Raw genomic sequence first — 15,857 nt, 5'->3', positions numbered from 1 at the left:
CATCAGTGTTCCTTCCTGCATAACAAATACTGATGATAATAATAATATTCTATATTGGAAGTGAGAAATTCTGCTAAGAAGTCTCATGCTGCCAGTAGCCTACAAAGAATGAAATTATAACCCCAGCTCAATTGGTGCTGCATGTTTAAAGTATTCTCTCTGCTTTACTTCATAATAGTTGGCCCCTTTCACGTTATAACACAGACATTATTCTATGGTTTTCATTATTTGCACATGCCAACAGAGTAGAATAGATTTTTAATGAGCATCACTTCATTGCAAGCCCATTTATTAATCCAGTGGTAATGATGCAACTAAGAAGCTCTTTGGGTCAGGCACGATGGCTCACACCTGTAATTCTTACACTTTGGGAGGCTGAGGCGGGTGGATCACGAGGTCAGGAGTTCAAGACCAGCCTGGCCAAGATGGTGAAACCCTGGGCGCCTGTAATCTCAGCTACTTGGAAGGCTGAGGCAGAGAATTGCTTGAACCTCGGAGGAGGCAGAGGTTGCAGTGAACCAAGATCACGCCACTGCACTCCAGCCTGGGTGACAGAGCCAGACTCAGTTTCAAAAACAAAACAAAGAAAAAGAAGAAGCTATTGGGTAAGTTTGGTATTGCTGTAATGATTTTCTAGCCGTTCTCTGGATATATACTAGGCTGTTATTTTTCTTTACTAATGTATATAGTTTTGTTTGTATGTGTGCATTTCATGCTTACAGAGGGATAATTCAATGTTCTTTGTTATTTTCTGGGAGTACGTTAAGATTTTATTCTTAATTGTGTTTTTTATAGATTAAGGTTAAAATTAGTTTATTGTGCCACCACACCTGGGTAATTTTTTAGTTTTTTGTAGAGATGAGGTATCAACATTTTGCTCAGGCTGCTCTTGAACTCCTGGGCTCAAGCAGTCCTCCTATCTTGGCCTCCCAAAGTGCTGGGATTATAGGCGTGAGCCACCATGCCTGGCCCAATTTTTTTTTTTTTTAATGACTTCTGTGCTCTCCTGGAATTTTCAATCCTATCAGTTATTTCCTTGAACATTTGAAGCAAAACTAAAGACATATCTGATTATGCCAGACAAATGTTTGAGTGATCTCCAAGCTAAGAATAGTTTTTATATATTTAAAGGGTTATAGAACAAAAATAGAAAAAGAATATACAAGAGACTGTATGTGACCAACAAAGCGTAACATATTTATTATCTGGCCTTTTATATAGCAAATGTGCTGGTCCCTGATCTAAATCTTTTGTGGATCTATTTCTATTGTGTTAGCGATAGTGTCTTATCTCCATCTATTCTGGGTTATTTTTGATTTGGTGCTGGACATTATACATGAAAAATTGGAGAGGCAAGTAAAAAGCACTAATAAATCTTGAACCACCTTCATGCAATCAGATTGAGATGATCCATAGATGGGTTTCAGTCTTTCTGAGGGCTGCTTGATTTCTGGTTCACTATTATAGTATGGCCTTTTGAAACTCCAAACTAAAGCACCATTCTTGGTGCACTCTGACTGCTGAATCTGCTGAAATGCCTGCTCAGCTTGCTGGTCTCCCAACTGCCTCTCAGCTGGCAGGCATCTGCCTCTGTTGAAATTGGCAGATACCTCTGGGAGAAAAGTGGCCCAAAACGTCATGCTCATCGCTATAGATTGCCATCTATCTTTTTAATTCCTCATTTGCTTTGTTAATAATCTATGGCTTTCATACATATTTTAAAAATATTTATATATTTATATTTTTCCTAGCCATTCTGGTTCTTAGTGGGAAGGAAGGTTGGTTCAAATTCCTTTGCTTACCATTATTAGAAATGTAGCCCTCCTCTTATATTTACTTTGCCTGTGAATAGTAAAGTGTTAGTTTTCTATACTTTTTATCACTTTTGCTTTTTTATATTATTTCAGATAGCGTCATTATTTCCCATGTATGTTGTGGGATGCATTAAACCAAGCAAATTTCAGTAGATCATTTATGTGAACATGGTAACATTTTTAATATATATAAGTCAAATATTAAGATAGGTCCTCAGAGTTTATAAAATCGAAGTGATTCTGTTTTATAGGGTACCTCCTCTTTGGTAACATTTAATACATATGCTATTGGTGATACCCAGAAGGAAAACTGGAAATGTATATTATAGATGTCGTATTATAATAGATTATACTTTCAGGTAGACTGTGTATGTGTTTTGCTCTCTAAAACTTTATTTTTATGTTTTATTTATTATTATTACTACTTTAAAACTTCCTTTTCTTTCTCTGACATGAGATTTTTAGCATTTTGCCTGAATGACACTCTAACTGAAATTTTATATTCTTGCAATTTTGTTTTTGGCTTAGGTCCCAAACATAGCTTCCTTAAAAACATAAAAAGTTAGTAAAGCTTCATAAATAATAGAAGTCCAGAAGTCTAACAAAAATAAGATTAATAAAACTGGTATTTACAACTAAATCTTTCTTGTTATGTTACTCCATTGATAAAACAATAGAAATCATAGACTTATTTTTCATTGTTCCAAGCAGCAGATGGAGAAAAAGTTAAATTCTGCCAGATAGAGTTTATAGTCTTGAATTTTAATACTTAGAATCTAGCAGTGACTTGAAAGTCTATTATCATTTGGCCAAGAGTCATTCATCTTTATGCAAATAAATTTGCATTAGAAATGGCTATATACCTACAAAGTATGCATTATGCCAATAAATGTAATAACCATAAAATGTATTTTTTCCACTTTTTTTTCAGATTTCAGTTATCATTAGTTTCATTTTGATGTTTGGAAATTTAATGTACTTACCTTCTTTTTATTCTTCATCTTTGTTAATGATGTGGGTGTTTAGTTCATAAAGTTGGTTTTTTTAACCTACCAAATAGCATGTTTTCCTGTCTAAAACAGTTATAACAGAATAAATAGACCCTTTCCTGATTATCATTCAACATGACACAGTTCTTCCCAAGCAAACCTGTCTTATCCTTGAAAAATATTACAGTATGAAGTTTTTCTTTTTAAGACAGTGCCCAAGTAAATATTGGAAAATTATTATAAAGTAATAAGACTTTATACATACTTTAAACATATCCCATTTTATGATAAATATGACTTCTTTCTCTTAAGTCACTTGAGGAGGTTAAGTACTCATTGCAGTGACACTGCCACTGCCCAAAACATTTTTGGAACTCCTCTGAGTTTCCTTCACAGATACGGCACATTCTTTAGAATGTCTTCACTGGTGGCAAATCTTTGCCTTTCCAGAGTGGATTCGATTTTTGGAAATGACCAAAATTTTGTGAATATTTTGTGTAATTGGGCTGGGAAATACAGATCTTGCTCAAACGATGGTGTGACAGTAAAGTCATAAGACCAATTATTTTGCACCTATAACTAAATTATTTCTGAAGGCAGTTTAGAAAGTGTAGTTCCAAACTACTTTGAGCAATAGCAAGACAATTAGAATAAGTGTGTAGTCTGCTCACAGGAACTACATGGAATGACGCTCATTTGGATATGTGTTTGGAAGGGTGGTTTAGTGAATCAGTTCTATTACACTGTAGTCATATTTCTGATGTCTATAAGCCAGAACCTAGAATATTCTCCTCTACCTCCCATCGCCACACTGATCAGAAATGATACCAACTTTCTGATATCTATAAGCCAGAACCTAGAATATTCTCCTCTACCTCCCATCTCCACACTGATCAGAAATGGTACCAACTACAGTAATGCCAAAATACAGCACTTTTCCATGTATGGTGCAGTGATTTAATCTTTTGGGATTGCCCTTATGTTTTAACATTTTTGCCTTCCATATCCTTTTTCCTTCATAGTAGTTAATCCCTCCTCTTTCTCTCCCCCCAGAAAATGCTCTTTCTTTCCAACATTTTGCCAAACTATTTCACCATTACAGAGTAGAGAACTCCTAATAGTGTGCTCATCTACCTCTTTTAATGAAAACTTTTTTATTTTGAAATGTAGTACAGATAAAAACTGCATAGAGCAAATGTTTTGTGTGCTGACTTAGTGCTGGCTAATACTGATGAGTACAGTCTCCCCTCAGTGTCTGCAAGGATTGATTCCAGGACACCCCCAACCCCTGTGGATACTAAAATCTGCAGATGTTGAAGTTTCTTATGTAAAATGGTGTGTTATTTGCATATAATCTATGCACGTCTTCCTATACACTTTAAATCATCTCTGGATTACTTATAACATCTAATGCAATGTAAATACTATGCAAATAGTTGTATACTGTATTTTCATTTGTACTTTTTAAACTGTTGTATTATTATTATTATTTCAAATATTTTCTATCTGCTGTTGGTTGAATCTGCAGCAGTTGGAACCCATGGATGTGGAGGGCTGACTGTGTTATGTATTACGTGGCAAACATTCTTAAACTACCATTATATCAAAATTATAATTTTCTAAATGAGTGTAGAAGCCCTTCATGTGACCCGTCCCAAAGCACTCCCTTGTACTGCCCTAAAACAATAATGGCTGTCTTGATTGCTATGATAGTAACTTTCCAGCATTCCTTTATAGTTTCGTTACTTAAGTTTCTCTTTTTAGCTACAAGTTTCCTGCGTATCTGCCTGGTTTTATCCTCATGAAATTTATTTGTTGAAGAACTGGAGTCATAGAACATGTGGAGGATTTCATGGTCCAGATTTTGCTTTTTGAGTTCTTGTGGTGTAGCTAAGCATGTTCCTTTGTCTCATGGTATAGCTTAATATATTAGAAACTGGATCTGAAACTTGGATTGCTTCAGGCTTGATCACTTTGGCAAATCTATAGTATTGTTCTTCCATCAAAAGGCACATAATGTCTCTCTTTATGGTACTAGCCCTCAGTGCCTTATGACAGATCTGTTAATTCAATAGGGATTGCAAAGTGGTCACATTCTAATCCGTCATCTAGAGTTCATTTAGGAAAAGTTAAGTAAGTGTTGATTTACGTCTTTATTTGCAAGTTTTACAAATAATGAACTGGTTCCCTGTCATCTTCCAAATGTGGGCTCTTTGGGCTGTGTATGTGTGTGTTTAAGTTTCATTAGGAACATAGGGATTTAAACATTTTTGATGTATTTCAAGTTAATTGAAATTATTACCTTTACTCATTCTCAGATTGTTTCTTTGTTGACCAGGGAAGCCTCTTTAGGGTTCTCCTGAGTTCTCTGACGCGACCCTGGTGGTCTGATAGCACACTTGTGTCATGTATGACAAGTTCTTCCAGGTCTCTCTTGTGGACTCCTGTCCAAACCCTGGAGGAAGCCATTCCTGCAAGACACCCTCCTTGCCTTTACCGGGGAAATGGTGTTTTAAGACCGCAGTCTGGGACCCAAGGATACTCACTGCTACTGAGTAGGTCATTGTTTCTAGGCCTTCTTAGTGGACAGAGGTAGGAAATATCATAGGGTGCAGGCTCTCTCTCATTAAAAATCTACCATGAAAATGTGTGTGTGTGTGTGTGTGTGTGTGTGTGCATGCATTTATGGTAAACTAGCTCACAAGTTCTGAATTTACAAATCAAATTGAAGAATATGAGGTTTTACTTAACTCCTTCTATCCTGTATTTGTATTTTTGTTTCTCTTGGGTCTCAAGAAGCCTATGGATGATAGAATATCACATATCCATTTGCCTTCTCCCAAAGTGTATGCATGAGAATTGCTGTACTGCACCATGCATATGATTATGAGAAATAAAGATTTTTTTGCATATCCTTCTCTCATTCTCTTAACCCGTTTTTTTTTTGGTTTTTTTTTTGTTTTTGTTTTTTTTTTACTAATTCTGTATCTATATTGTCAGAACGTAGAGTATTGCATACTGTACTTTCTGCCTTATAAACCTTATTTTGTGTTTTTATGTGAACAAATACACATTTATTTATCAGCAGTCTTTATGTCGTTATCTCCTAGTTACCTTGGTTATTTTAGTCTTGTTCTACAAGAGAATTCATTCAATTCTGATGTGTTTGTCAGTTTGTTTTGTCACCTTTTACTTGAAAGTGAAGTTGGCTCTATGTAAAATTCTTGTCTCTTTTGTTTTTACTTTTTCTTTCTTTTCTTTTTCACTTCTTTTTTCTTTCTTTCTTTCTTTCTTTTTTTTTTTTTTTTTTTTTTTTGAGACAGAGTTTCGCTCTTGTTGCCCAGGCTGGAGTGCAATGGTGCCATCTTGGCTCACTGCAACCTCCAGCTCCTGGGTTCAAGCGAGTCTCTTGCCTCAGCCTCCCGAGTGTCTGGGATTACAGGCGCCCACCACCACACTCAGCTAATTTTTGTATTTTTAGTAGAGACAGGGTTTCACCATGTTGGCCAGGCTGGTCTCGAACTCCTGACCTCAGATGATCGGCCCTCCTCTGCCTCCCAAAGTGCTGGGATTACAGGTGTGAGCCACCGCACCTGGCCGTCTCTTTTATTTTTTGCCTTGAGTACTTGTTTTACTTCTGTCCAAAAGGGTTGCTGTTAAAAGTGTTACAAGTTTTGATACGTTATAAACGTATCACTCTCTTTTGAATACTTTTTATCTTATTTCTTTTTTTATTTCTAAAAGTTTCTTCTCTTCACCTTTTATACCTCTTAAGGCATTATTATTATGTTCATTTCCTCATATTTCCTCTGCTTGAATTTTTATGTCTGAAATTATTGTTTTATTTCAAATTCTTTGATTTCTGTCAGCTCATTTCTCAGTTTTTCTAATTTTGATTTGTGTCATTCTTTCACATATTTTAGTAGTTTTAAATGTCTTAAATGGCTCATTTTGAAATATAAATTTTGTTTAATTATTCAGTCTTTCATCCTTAAGTAATGGTGTTAGCTATAGGATTTTTCAGAGAAGCCGTTTATCAGGTTGAAGAAGTTCCCTTCTGTTCAGTTTGCTGAGTTTTGTCAAAAATGAATTTTGAAGATATGATATAATCATATAGTTTCTCTTTTCTGTTTTGTTAATGTGCTGCATTGTATAGGTTGATTTTCAAATGTTATAGCATCTTTGCATTCCTTGAATAGACCTTACTTTGGTCATGCTGTATTATTTTTTGTTGGATATAGCTTTCTAAAATTGTGTTTATAATTTTTGCACCTAAGTTCATGACAATAATTGGTTCATAGTTTTCTTATGACATCTTTGTCTTTTTTGGTTACATGGCAATGCTGGCCTCATAAAATGCGTTATGAAGTTGTTCTTTCTTCTCCAGTTTTCTGAAGAATTTGTGTAAAATCATGATTTCTTCCCTAAATATTTGGTAGAATTTACCAGTGAAACCATCTAGAACTTTCTTTGTAGGAATGTTTTTTAACTACAAGTTCCATTTCATTAATAAGATATAAGGCTATTCGTGTTATCCATTTCCTCTTGAGTGAACTTTGGTTGTATCTTTCAAGGAATTTTTAAATTTTATTTATGATGTCAAATTTATAGACAAAGGCATAATGTTTTCTTTCTTTCATGTATCTATAGTATCTGTAGTGATAGTTCCTCTTTCATTCCTGGTATTAGATGTTTGTGTTCTATTTTTTTTTTCTCTTATCAGTCTGGTTAGAGGTATATCAATTTTATTAATTTTCTCAAGGAACCAGCTTTTGGTTTCATTGATTTGCTCTACTGTTTTTGTTTTCTGTTTCATTGATTTCTACTTGATCTTTATTACCTCATTTCTTCTGCTTACTTTGGGTTTTGCTCTCCTTTTTTTCTAGGTTTTTTTTTTTTTTTTTTTTTTTTTTTGAGACGGAGTCTCGCTCTGTCGCCCAGCCCAGGCTGGAGTGCAGTGGCGCGATCTCGGCTCACTGCAAGCTCCGCCTCCCGGGTTCACGCCATTCTCCTGCCTCAGCCTCCCGAGTAGCTGGGACTACAGGCGCCCACAACCGCGCCCGGCTAATTTTTTGTATTTTTAGTAGAGACGGGGTTTCACCGTGGTCTCGATCTCCTGACCTTGTGATCTGCCCGCCTCGGCCTCCCAAAGTGCTGGGATTACAGGCGTGAGCCACCGCGCCCGGCCTTTTCTAGGTTTTTTTTTTTTTTTTTTAAGTTATAAAGCAAGGTCATTGACTTGAGACCTTTCTTGTTTTTTTCTTTTTTTAAAACACAGGTGTTTAGTGCTATAAACTTTTCTCCAAGCACTGCTTTATCAGCATCCCACATATTTTGATAAAGCGCATTTTTAAATTTATTTCATGTTATTGTCATACATTTTACTTAAACATATGATATAGAAATCTCAATAAATTATTGTTTTTGTTTAAACAGTAAATTACCTTTCAAAAGTATTTGAAATTTTTTAAATGTTATATATTTACCCTGTAGTTACCATTTTCGCTGCCTTTTACTTGTGTACAGCCAGATTGACCTACTGTATTCCTGCTGTCTGAAAGACCTCCTTTAACTTTTCTTTTAGTGCAAATCAGCTGGTCATGAAGTCTTTATTTTGCCTTCATTTTTGAAAGGTATGTTTCCTGGATGTAGAATTGCAGGTTAACAGCAATTTTCTTTAAGAATTTAAAAGATGCTGCTTGACTTGTCTTGTTTGCATTTTTTTCTTATGAAATCTGTTGACATCCCTGTGCTTTCGTCTGTAAATAATATGTTACTTTTCTAACTGTTCCCAGCTAGAGATAAGATTTTCTCTTTACCACTGATTTTGAGCAGTTTGTTTATATAATGTGCCCTACTATAGCTTTCTTTATGTTTCTTGTATTTAGGATTCATTGAAATTCTTAGATCTTTAGGTTTATAATTTTTATCAAATTTGGAAAATTTTGGCCATTGTTTCTTCAAATATTTTTCTGCCTCCCCACCTCACTTTCATTTAGGGACTCTCACTACATGCATATTGGGCTGCTTGAAATTGTTCAGTGGTTCATGGAGCCTATGTTTATTTTTGTTCTTTATTTAATTTTGGAGAGTTACTATTGCTGTGTCTTCAAGAGTTCACTGGTTGCTTTTCTGCAGTATCTAACCTGTTGTTAATCACATCCAGTGTGTTTCTCATTCAAGTCATTGTAGTTTTCATATCTAAAAGTTCATTTTGGATCTTTGAAGTATTTTGTGTCTCTAATTAACATGTTCTGTCTCTGTTACCACTTCTTCACCATGTGTAATACAGTTATAGTAACTGCCTCAGTGCCTCCACCTGCTAATTCTGTCATCTGTGTCAGTTTCAATTAATTGTTTCTTCTCCTCATATCGGGGTTGTGTTTTCTTGAGTGTCTGCATGCTTGGCAATGTTTACTTGGATGCCAGGCTTTGTGAATTTTACCTTGTTAGCTGCTGGATATTTTCTTATTCCTATAAATATTCTTGAGCTTTTTTCTGTGATGCAGTTAAATTGCTTGAACACAGGCTGATGTTTTCGGGCCTTGCTTTTAAGATTTGTTAGCTGGAATTAAAAGTATTGGTTAGTTTATGGCTAATATTGCTGCACTCTGAAGCAAACTCTTCTATGTAGACTACCTGATGTGCCCTTTGGCTGCACCATTTTATATTCCCACCAACAATGCATAAGCATTCCAATTTTTCTACATTTTTGCCAAAACTTGTTACTTCTGGTTTTGTTTTGGTTTGTTTTGTTTTATAATGGCCATCCTAACAGGTTTGAGGTGGTATCTCATTGTAGTTTTGATTTACATTTCCCTGATGATTAGTGATGTTGAACATCATTTTAAATACCTGTTGGGCATCTGTATTTATTCTTTGGGGAAATGTTTATTTAAGTCATTTGCTCATTTTTAATAGAAATATTTGGGTTTTTTTCTATATGCATCAGAAATACTGGCCTGTAGTTTTCTTGTAGTATGTTTTTCTGGATTGGTATCAGGGTAATGCTGGCCTCATACAATGTGTATAGAAGTGTTCTCTTCAGTTTTTTGGAAGAGCTTGAGAAGGATTGGTGTAAATTCTTATTTAAATGTTTCATAGAATTCTCCAGTGAAGCCATCTGGTTCGAGGTTTTCCTTTGTTGAGAAAATTATTTATTTATTTATTTATTTATTTATTTATTTATTTAAATAATCTTCTTATAGGTCTGTTGAGTTTTTTTGTGTTTTCATAAGTTACTCTTGGTAGGTTGTATGTTTGTAGAAATTTATTTCTTATAAATTATCTAATTTGTTGGCATATCATTGTTCACAGTTGTCTCTATAATCTATTTTGCTTGGTATTTTAGTTTTTTAGGGTGAGAAAGTAAATGTGGTTCCTGTTATACAAACTTGGACGGGAAGTTTCATTCTGATTGATTTTAGTTACTTTGGGTGAAACATTACCATGTTTCAATGAGGAAGAAATATATATATATATAAAATTATACCAGAAAATATTCCCCATTATTCCTTCCAGCCCATTCTCTCCACCTTACTTTTCACCCTGTTACTGCCTATTCCCTGTAGGTAAGAAATCTCATTAGTTTTCTGGTTGAGCCATTTAGTTGGGCTTTTTTGAGTACTAATAAATGTTACATGTATATTTTTTACATCTCCTCTTCTTATATTAAAGATAATCTTTTGTACTTTTTTTTTCATTTAACAACCTATCCTGGATATCAGTTCATAGAGATTTTCCTCATTCTTTCTGGTGGTTTCCTAGTATTCTACTGTGGATTTACTGTCATTCAGTCACTCTTCTATGTCTGGCATTTAGGTTGTTTCCTAAATTTTGCATTTACAAACAATGTTGCAATGAATAATCTGATACATTTATATTTTCCTATTGGAAGTTTAGTAATCCTGGCTCACTTTGGTAATTTCTACACCAACTAAATGATACAAAATTCGAATCCAAATCTAAATAATATGCAAGTCCAAGAATTCAATTTCTCATGAGAGCACTGTTTTCACCCCAAACCTGGGAATAAACAAATAACCTATCAACTTGTAGAGATGGTAGGTGAAGTATTCTTAGGCACTGTATGTCTTAGTCAGTTTGGGCTGTTATAACAAAAGTACCACAGACAGGATGGCTTAAACAACAGGAATTTATTTCTCACGGCTCTGGAGGCTGAGCAGTTCAAAATCGAGGTGCCAGCTGATTTGGTTCTTGGTGAAAGCCCTTTTGGTAGTTTGCAGACAGAAGCCTTTTTGCTGTGTCCTCACACGGTAGAGAGAGACATCAACTCTCTAGTCTCTTGTAATACGGGCACCCTAATCCCATTTAGGAGGGTTTCACCCTCATGACTCAATTACTTCCCAGAGACCCACCCTCCAAACACCATCACAAGGGGGATTATAAAGATTCAGTCTATGAATTTGAGGTGGACACAAATTCTCAGTCCATAGCACTGCAGGTATAGTTTTTGAGGACCCTAGCTTTATGTATTAGTCTCAATTCCAACTTCTTACCTTTCATAGACCCAAGGCCTCTTCTGCTGCCCTCCCCTTACAATACAAGCCTATAGTTGTAACTTTAATCTACAGGCCTTTATAAAGACTGCCGGGGTGGTTGTTATCTGCTAATTAATATTGTATTTTTAAAAATTCACCTTTTTTCTAGCATCACAACTTCCTTCTCTTTCACATGAGTATACGTTTTTTAAACATGTTTAAATATTTTATTTGGCAGTTTGGAGAGGAAGGATTTTCATGTTAGTTTAGTTCACTAATGTTACTGGATAACTCACATACAGACTTGCATGGATGCTGTCATATGCTCATATACCATTTACCTTTGTAGAGGAATTATCCTGCAGAAAACGGCCAGGGTATCTACGTGAGGAAATAACTTGATTCAAGAGGCAGCTTTTTGACACACAAACGACTTAACTCTCACCTTAAGGAAAATTGCCATGTCCAAAATTTGAAAAATAAACAGTTATGGAGGAAAATGGCTGATGATAGCTGAGATGGAACAGGGTGGCTATGTAATTTTTGAAATGTACAATTTATACAAAATATAAATGTTAATTGAATTGTTTCATTTTCCCTTATGTGCATTTTAGGCAATAATTCTAAAGAGAAAGAAAATTTAAAAACTGGGAGTATCTGAACTCAACTTTTGGGTAAGATTCAATGTTTTTAATGTAGTTTATTTAAATTCTACTTTTGATTTCTATAAATTGAACACAGTTAATATGCTTTAAAATGCTAATGATTTATAGTTAATAAATAACTACTGTCTTTAAAATAGCTACTATCTAAGGTAGATAGATATGTAAGGAAATAGTCCTTAGCAAAGACTAGAAATCATTTTCAAGAAGTCAGCACACGTATTTCACAACTCACTTCCAGGCCACTCTTCCTTTATGTTTCATCCTGCTGTATCCACACAGCCTTGCTTTTTAACATTTGTTTGTCTTGAGTTTCTCTCTTTAGCTTTAGTTAACCTTCCCTTCAAAATAACTCAAGTTCGTAGTTTCTTTCCAGCTTTCTCCTTTTCTTTCCTCTGCATCTATCCATCATCTATCTCTCTTTCCTTCTGCTTCCAACTTTAGACTCTATTACTTTTGTCCTTTTAACATTTTCCTTACAGTCTCCCAGCCCCTTCTAATTTGAACTCAGCCACTACCTAATTTTTGTTTGGCTTCTTCCCAAATATGCAGATGGATGGCTCACGTTACTTCCATGGTTTCCTAGTAAAATAAGTTATTAGGCAGGTAGTGCAACTCCTAAATTCTCTTAATATGAGACAGACGATATTCTTTTTCGCTGGTCTGTGATGTACTTCCATTAAAAAATAAACCCTGGGCCACACACAGTGGCTCACGCCTGTAATCACAGCACTTTGGGAGGCCAACGCAGACAGAGAGCTTCAGCCCAGGAGTTTGAGACCAGCCTGGGCAACATGGCAAAACCCCATCTCTACAAAAAATAGAAAAACTAGTTGGGCATGGTGGCGTGAGCCTGTGATCCCAACTACTCAGGAGGCTGAGGTGGGAGGATTGCTTGAGCCCAGGATGGTTACAGTGAGCCATGATCACCCCACTGCACTCCACGCTGGGTGACAGAAGAAATGAACTGTTATGTTTACATGTTATATATTGAGAGGATAAGTCTGGAAATGTTACAAGTTGGGGAGGTAGTTTCCTACCCACAATACAAGAGAACAAAATGGAAGGAGTTGCTATTTTCTCCTTGTTGGAGGCATTCTCCCATCCTTTATGGTGAAAATATAGAAAGATTTGTCCACTAAGTTGTTGAATGGATGACATGATGCTTTTTTTGTCTTTTTATTATTCTTTATTGGTTCTACCAATTTGACTCTTTACCCAGGCCACCTGTCTTAGGCATGCAGGCTTTGTAGAAATTCACATATCGACATTACACTTGTAATATATAATTCTTTCACTTCAGAAAAATTGAGCAATTTAGTAACTCAAAAGGAGGTCAGAATTTCAGTTGCAAACTACTGAAAAATAACAATAAATAGAAGAGTGTCCATAAACATCAAAAAAATTCTGCCAAGGCTGCACTCAAAGGAAAATTTACTGTCTTCATTTTTCAACCACATTTTCAGTAGTAGACTGGAAAGAACATGAATTGACTAAGTTTTAAATTCAGGAATATCAAAGAAACAAAAAATCTAAGTAGGGAAAGAGTTGAGATTTAACCAAATGTTCAGCTTACATGTTTTTTAAGCCTCCCTAGGTATTATTTTCTGTTTTTAGCTCTGTATATCTTTGGCAAAGATAAGTATTTATTACATACAACCTGAACAAGGTATTTTTAGATCTAAGTGATTCATTTTAGAGTTTAATGTCAATAGAAGCAAATTCATTGTTTAATGGGAGACTCCAGTTTTTGGTCGCAAGGTAATTATTGAATTGAGCTCATGCTGAAATTTACAAAGGGGAACTTTGTGTGTGCCATGAGGCATGAGAATCATTACAGGAAGGGAAATGGAACCTCCAAGATAATCTAAAGCTCAGTACTAAGGCCAGATAAGAATAGTATGAGAAAGGATATTCTTACTCGTGAGCATAGATTCAAAATTTCACCTCGATTAAAAACATTTCTTACACACAAAAGTATAGAAGATTAGTAACTCAAGAACAGCCATCGATATGATAAAGATAATCCATTTGTGATAAAACTGGCTTATTCTAGGAATCCAAAGATGTTTCTGGAAGATCCAAAAATGTAAGTTATCATACTAACAGATTAAAAGAGAAAAATATCTTATGTTCATCCCATTAGATGCAGAAAATAAAATTGATAAAATTGAACACCCATTTATAATGAAAACGTAACACAGTAGAAATAACAGTTTTCTCAACCCAGTAAAATTCTTCAGCAGTCATTAGCCTTACCGATAATAAGGTACTTAGAGTGTTCTACTTAAAATCAACATAAAGATAAATATGCTTTTTCACATTTTATTAAAGTCCAAACTAGCCTAGTAATGCAAGAAAAGTAAATAATAGGAAAAGGAAAGAAACAGAAAGAAGGAAAATTTATTATAGTATCAATATTTACCTAGAAAGAATAAAATAATTGACAAATTATTAGGAATTAGAAGAATTCAATACCATGGCTAGATTTAAGTTTAATATTCAAAAATCAATTGCATTTCTATTCTTTGGCAACAAACAGAAAACATATTTTTTAAAAATATGCCTTATATATTAGGAAGAAAAATGCATAGGATCTGAATGAATCTAACAAAATGCATATAGTATTTGTATGGAAATTTATTTTAAAAATTCTAAGACATAAATAGAGAAAACCCACTTATGTGTATGAAGGTTCATGTAATGCAGTTCTCCCCAGTTGATGTTCAGATTCAAAGAAATTTCAGCAAGATTGTCTTGCAGGTCACTTTTCACTAAATGATGCTGGAATAGTCTATCTATATGAGAAAAACCATATGTTATACACAAATATCAGTTCCAGGCCTAGCCATTTTGAATGTCCCTAAGCTGGATGTCTTTTTGACATGTCTTTATAACTTTATAATGCTCCAGGCTTTTCTTGATTTTCCTTGTGCTAGCCTTAGAATCAGCCATTTTTCCAAGGAGCCCTGGTTCCTTTTAGGGGAGAATGGTATTTGGAAACCAAGACCTGAGTGGTAATGTGCACTCGTTACTACCAGTGTGTCCTTGTTTCTAGGCCCTTTCACTGCATGTATGTGCACACGTGTGTGTATGAAATCATGATTTCATAACTATAGCTCCAATCCCAGCCCAATGCTATAGAAAGGCAGACTAGTTAGGTACCTCAGAACTCACAGAAAAACACCACAGGCTGCCATCTCCTGAAACTCTATCCAGTGGGAGAAGATACTCAGAAAGAGGGTCCAGGGAAATGCTCTCCATCCTGTGGGTCTGGTATCTACTATTCCCTCCAGGAAGGCTGCCCATGCAGGTAGCAGCAGCAGGGATCTAACAGGTGCCCTGCTAGGACTAGGCAGCCCAAGAAAGAGCCTTCTGCCCTCTGCTGACCCCCTACCCCACAATACTGGTGTCTCTCACCCTCTACCTCATGGCAACAGGACTTGGGAAGTACATTCTTCCTGCATTGGCAGCATGATTTGGGGCAGAGACAGAGTACCAGGGCACCAGATGAATCAAGATGACCAGAATAGCACTAGCACTGCAAAGGCTCTGAAAAGTAAACTGTCATTGTAACTATAGCACACAGAAGTAGGCCAGGACTTGCATGATAAACCTAAAAACAAAGTGACTGTCTGCTGAAATAGAAATTTAAAATAGGATCCACAGTCTCTAACATAATATTAAAAAATGTACTGCACACAAGAGAAAAACCATTCATCTTGGCAAGAATGAAGAAAATACAACTTGAATGAGAAAAGACAATCAACAGATGTCAACACTGAGATGAATAGGATGTGGTGATTATCTGACAAGAGTTTTAAAGCAGTCATCATAAAAACACTTCAGTGAGCAGTTTTAAATACTCTGGAAACAAATGAAAAAGGCTAT

At 35.4% G+C, this 15,857-nt stretch overlaps 1 pseudogene; it reads left to right on the top strand.

Annotated features, from left to right (window-relative positions):
• Nucleotides 1–15,857, top strand: part of LOC102118950 (probable C-mannosyltransferase DPY19L2) — a 70,566-nt pseudogene that overhangs the window by 16,206 nt on the left and 38,503 nt on the right.

This window comes from Macaca fascicularis, chromosome 3, assembly GCF_037993035.2.
Source record: "Macaca fascicularis isolate 582-1 chromosome 3, T2T-MFA8v1.1".
In the NCBI taxonomy this organism is placed as follows: domain Eukaryota; kingdom Metazoa; phylum Chordata; class Mammalia; order Primates; family Cercopithecidae; genus Macaca; species Macaca fascicularis.
This window is presented reverse-complemented; position numbering and strand designations above follow the sequence as displayed.